This window comes from Cololabis saira, chromosome 10 (assembly GCF_033807715.1).
Source record: "Cololabis saira isolate AMF1-May2022 chromosome 10, fColSai1.1, whole genome shotgun sequence".
Taxonomy (NCBI): Eukaryota; Metazoa; Chordata; class Actinopteri; order Beloniformes; family Belonidae; genus Cololabis; species Cololabis saira.
The window spans coordinates 45,630,569-45,637,022 of NC_084596.1; positions in this window are offsets into that span (position 1 = coordinate 45,630,569).

Genomic DNA, 6,454 nt, shown 5'->3' on the forward strand with positions numbered 1-6,454 from the left:
CTGACCTGTACGTTCTGCCCATTTGCAACATAGTTCTGCATAGTACGATGAAAAAGATTCAGAACCACTCTCCAGAAAACCCATGGGTGACATCATGGGGAGTGTTTCCAGTAATTATATACTCTATGAGTATACTCGGGTTTTTCAGACACCTTTTTGGGATTTTGGCTGACTTTTTGTCAAATAAATAGTGGTACAAATTATGTCATATGTTGTTCACCTTAGGTTGTATTCACATCATTTACCTTGAGCAAGTAAAAAGGAAAAAAAAGTCAGACGCAATTTGTTCTTTTTCATTAGTGTGCTACCACGCTAATAAGTTGGCTTTATTGAATATTAAAAACATTTTTAATTAATGATCTTGTATTTCATGTTTTCAACTGAAACTTGATTTGACCAAAATAAAAGTGCTGATGTGTGGATTTTAGTAATGAGTAATTATTGTTGGTGGTCTTAACATGGTGCAATTTTTTTACTTTTGTGCCCCCACCCCTGCCCTAAGCAAAAGCGCACACCCAATTCAAACACACATGCACATATAAAGAACTGCTAGAGGGAATGTGCATGACGTCACAGATGTGACAGCAGGTTACGCCCACTGAGTGTCAGAAAGACTGAGTGTCAGAAAGACTGAGTTTCAGAAAGACTGAGTGTCAGAAAGACTGAGTGTCAGAAAGACTGAGTGACAGAAAGACTGAGTGTCAGAAAGACTGAGTGGCAGCGTAAACTTTCAGTTTGAGCAACTGGAAAACATCTAAAATGGGAAAGAGCTGTTGTGGGATCGACTGTACTCATAGATTTAGCAAGAAATCAGAGTTATCGTTTTACAGACTGTCGAAAAATAAGCGACAAATAAGACATAAGAGACAAATGGATCGCTGCAATTCACAGAAACAACTGGAGACACCGAAACGTGGATTTGTGGTTCCCATTTTGTATCAGGTAATGTGGATCTCTGGAAAGCGTCTAGAGACAACATCTGTTGTATTAGACGCTATACAAATAAAATTGAATTGAATTGAATTGAATAATGTTGGATTTTTGGGTAGCTAACGTTAAACGGTCAAATCATAAAGTTCGGTGTCCTCATCACTTTAATTTCTACAACAAATCCTGTCTTGGAGTCGGACCAAGCATCAAGACTTTTGTAAGCCTCCAAGCTTTGCTTCGTGTATTTCCCCGGCGTAGAATTTAAGTACATATAAATATCAGGAAACTGGATTCGTGGCCAAATATTAATGTCCATGGACCACTGGTTCTTGGTAACTGTACCAAATATTAATGTCCATGGACCACTGGTTCTTGGTAACTGTACCAAATATTAATGTCCATGGACCACTGGTTCTAGGGGTAACTGTACCAAATATTAATGTCCATGGACCACTGGTTCTTGGTAACTGTACCAAATATTAATGTCCATGGACCACTGGTTCTTGGTAACTGTACCAAATATTAATGTCCATGGACCACTGGTTCTTGGTAACTGTACCAAATATGAATGTCCATGGACCACTGGTTCTTGGTAACTGTACCAAATATTAATGTCCATGGACCACTGGTTCTTGGTAACTGTTCCAAATATTAATGTCCATGGACCATTGGTTCTTGGTAACTGTACCAAATATTAATGTCCATAGACCACTGGTTCTTGGTAACTGTACCAAATATTAATGTCCATGGACCATTGGTTCTTGGTAACTGTACCAAATATTAATGTCCATGGACCACTGGTTCTTGGTAACTGTACCAAATATTAATGTCCATGGACCACTGGTTCTTGGGGTAACTGTACCAAATATTAATGTCCATGGACCACTGGTTCTTGGGGTAACTGTACCAAATATTAATGTCCATGGACCACTGGTTCTTGGTAACTGTACGGGTCACTGTCAAGTCCAACTGACTTTAATTTAAGCCGATAATCGGCTGTTATCCCGTCTTCTCCACTAGTTGCAGCCAGTGGGCGGGACGTTGATTGGACTATTCCATTAACAAAAACTCTTTTTTTACTCCTTCCTTCATGGGCCCCTGGTGTTGTGAGTTTCCCCAGTGCAGCTGCACCGCCGATATTTACGTCTTAGCATTTCAAAGGTTACTGCCTGATGTCTGATCACTCCTGTGTTTTATTTGAGAGTACGGTTTCAGGGCACACAAATGTCTCAACAGCAGTGATCTCCAAACGGTGTATAACTGAAAACAGTGAGATCTTGAACCCGATCTTTTCTCTAAGACCTGCCCTGTCCGGGGTTCAGTCAATCAGCTCGTCAGTAGCTTCAGTGCTAAAATGTTAAATGTTAAGGACACTATTGCTCCCACTAAGGGGAACGTTATCACTGGAAGGAAGAAGTCTCCACGGTGAAATTCCACACTGGTGAAAAATGGAAAAAGAGAGTGTCGGAAAGCTGAGTGCGGATGGAGAAAAACAAATCTTCAGGTCATTATGACATCTAAAGAGAAACTTCACTCTTATAATTTATAACTGAGGAATGCAGGACGTCCTACTTCTCTGACATCATCACTAAAAACAGTCGTAATGCTCAGGCTTTATTTACTACACAGCAAACAAACGAACCCTCCTGTATCCATGGCAACTGAACTTCACTGCAACACAGAAATGACTTTCTAAATTCTTCACAGCCAAAATCCAAAATAGTGAGACAAGCAGTGTGTACTGTGTTTAAACACCATGACACAATTTCAACCCATTAACAGCAAGGACCTGGAGGAATCTGACGTCAGCGGAACTCTTCTGTTTAGACATTCTGCCAAAAGGTTTTCTCAAAAAGGTGTCAGGGGTTTTGGAGTCAGACCTGTTACTGATCATGAACTAGTCCTTAATGTCAGGCGTGTTTCCAGACTCACTAAAAACAGCTGGAATTAAACCTCTACTACAACTACAGGCCCATCTCAAATCTCCCATTTTTAAGTAAGATCATTGTAAAAGCAGTTTTCAACAGCTATATAACTTTTTAACACAAAATAACTGCTATGATGCCTCCCAGTCAGATTCAGACAGCACCACAGCGCTGAGACGCTCTGACCAAAGTGTTTAATGGCATGTCTGCATACAGACGCTGGAAACATGTCAGTTCTACTGGATCTCAGTGCTGCATTTGATATAGTTGACCACAATATTTTACTCAAACCACTGGAGAACGGGCGGGTCTTTCCGGAACTGTACTAAACTGGTTCAAAACATAATTAGAGAACAGGAAATACTTTGTGTCAATAGGTTAACTGGGGTATCTGAGCAGACAAGAATCAGATGTGGAATTCCCCAAGGTTCCATCCTGGGACAACTGCTGTTTAACATCTGCATATGTGTGCTGTGTGGGTATCAAAGTGAGGATATGTGTGAAAATGACCAGATGTACAGGACTGTCTCAGAAAATTAGAATATTGTGATAAAGTTCTTTATTTTCTGTAATGCAATTAAAAAAACAAAAATGTCATACATTCTGGATTCATTACAAATCAACTGAAATATTCCAAGCCTTTTATTATTTTAATATTGCTGATCATGGCTTACTTTATCTGATTATTATCTATTGTTCTTTTTTGTTTAAATGTTATTTATGTTTTAATATCTATGTAAATCACTTGTGATCATCTTGTTGTTGTAGATGTGATATATTTAAAAAAAGTAAGTTTCCAGAAACTTCAAGTTGTATATAATGATGCTATGAGAATCTTACTCAAAAGGCCTAGATGGTGCAGTGCAGTGAGATGTTTGTAGCTGCAAGAGTCAATACTCTTCAAGCAGTTCTTAGGAATATAATGCACAGTTTCATGTGCCGTTTGGATGAGTCTGTGAATGGCATCATTGTCAATATAAATGACCCTGGGAAGAGCTGCGTCAGATACTCCTCTTGTCTCAGGAGACATTGGCTTAAAAGCTTGTATTTGTAACTGTCCCTGCTGGACAGGTTTTATGTTTTGTATGTATTTTGTTCTATGTAATTGGTTTGTTTTTGTATGGACCACGAGTCTGCAATAAACTTCTACTACTATAAATAAACTTGCTTTGCCTCGTCTAGCAGTCATTTTATGAAATACTGTAATTCCAGAAATAAACAGTGATTTGTCACCAAGCATACTGTACGTAACTCTTTTCCTTCCACTTGCTGCATCATAAAAAACATTCATGCCAACGGCTGAATGTAGCAATAGCTCAGCTCTCACTGTTATTCCTGTGTCCAGCGGACGCAAAGACTGAGACGTTACCTTTGTCTCTTTTTTTTCTATTGAATACTTGTTCAATTCAATTACTTGTTCAAAAAGTCCTTTTTATTGAATTCATTTTTATCAGGCAAGAAATTGGATTTCCTGTTCCTCGCAGAGACATGGCAGAGAGAAGTGGAGTTCATTCATTTAAATGAACTCTGTTCTAATGGCTGCTTGGTTTTTGGGTTAGCACGCCTCTCTCGCCGCAGAGGAGGACTTGTATTAGGGGACAGTTTCACTTGTAAATGAAGAATACTCAAACCTTCACCTCAATTGAATCACAGATGTTCAAGATTGGTTCTTCAGACTCTTTTTATTGTGTTTTGGTCTATCGCCCAACCGGCCCTGCTGCTGCATTTTTGCACTAAAATCCATTGATTTTAGTGACTTTTTACCTTCAGTAATGAAGTTGAAAAAGTGTTAATAGTTGGCATGTTTAATATTCATGTTGATGACAGCCATTCTTGTGGGGCAAGGGAACTTTTAACAGTAACTGAAACCTTTAATTTTGTGCAACATGCTTCTGGCTTCACCCACCAAAAGGGCCACACTCATGACTCGGGACTGATAATTGCTGTGTTTTATTTGACCTGTCCTTTGCTCCCAAACCTTTGCCCTCTGAGATTAGGTCAAAGAGGCGCATCATCACCAGTGTTGTGCAAGTTCATACTTTTCATGAACTAGTTCAAAGTTCAGTACACATAGTTTAAAAATGAACAGTTCACATTCATAGTTCACCATTTTCATTTTGAACTAGTTCAAATTCAGTTCATTTCAATATTTTTAGGTGAGAAGTACGACTGAAACGCCCCCCTATCCTAAAACTGTTCACCGTATAGCAGTGGTCTCCAACCCTGGTCCTCAGGACCGCCTGTCCTGCAGGTTTTAGATGTTTCCTGCTTCAGCTCCCTGATACAAATGACTGTCGTTAACGACTTGTGCAGACCTGGATGACAAGCTGTTGACGACCATTAATTAGAATCAGGTGTGATGATGCAGGAAACATGTAAAACATGCAGGACAGGGGTCCAGAGGACCAGGGTTGAAGACCCTGCTGTATACAATCATGTATTTACTAGTGGCTTTTCAACTTTACTGAGGCTGTAAATCTCCAACAATGTAGTCCATTATCAGTGTTTCTACCTGTTGCAGGTAAATCCTCCCCCTGAAGGAGCAGCAGGGACTGGGGTCGTTTGGGGCTGTTGGGTCTTCTTGGTCTTTCCTGATCACTTTGTTTGATTGTCAAGGACTTGCAGATATTTTCTCACACTGGACGGATGCTTTAACCCCACATGACGTTTCTAATGTGAAGTTGACGAGGCAGACGCTCAGACTTGTTTTCTCAGCTCAGGTGGACATAATTTACACAGAAAGGTTAGATTTTTACCGTCGGACTCTTTGGGAGACGATGTGTAAAATTCCTGCAGATAATGATAAGGATCATCATCTGACGCTGCGTCTGCATCGTCTCTGTCTTCGCTGGTCATGTAAAGACTGTACCGGGCTCGGACCACCGTTGCCATGGAGATTGTGCCCGTTGTTATGCTAGTGTGCACTGCATTGTGGGTAATGTAGTGTGAAGTCGTCGCCTTGTCGAGTATTTTAAATGTGTGCGCCGCCCGCTGGTGAAATGAGAAGGATAATTCCGTAATAATTGGACCTAAACAGTGAAGCTGAAACTCACATAATCTGAACAGTTCAAGTTGCAGTTCCTGATCTGCAGAATGAACAAGTTCACGTTCTAGTTCTTTATTTGCAAATATGTTGCGTTCAGTTCAACGTTCTCACAGAAATGAACGCGTTCAATTAACGCGTTCATGCACAACACTGATCATCACAAGGATATGGCAGCTCTGTTCTCAGCCCGGTTTGACTCTAAAGTGCTTGAGAAATGTCATGGATAGCTTAACGTATAGTTTTAACACTCATTGTAAAACTATTTTGGATTAGGTTGCTCCTGTCAAATCTTACCTGGTGACTAAGAAGCTTTCCCAGCTTTCCCAGCTTTCCCTGTTGCGGGTCCCAGTCCCCACTAGGAGGTGGATCATGGACTTTTCTCCCCAACAGGTCCCAGTGGGTGAAGCAGGGGAAGTGCATTTCCAGCCCCAGGTCCACCAGTACCGGCTCCCCGCAGGGCTGCGTTCTGTCCCCTCTCCTATTCTCCCTGTACACCAACAGCTGCGTTTCCCTCCACCCCTCTGTCCAGCTCCTAAAGTTCCCTGACGACACC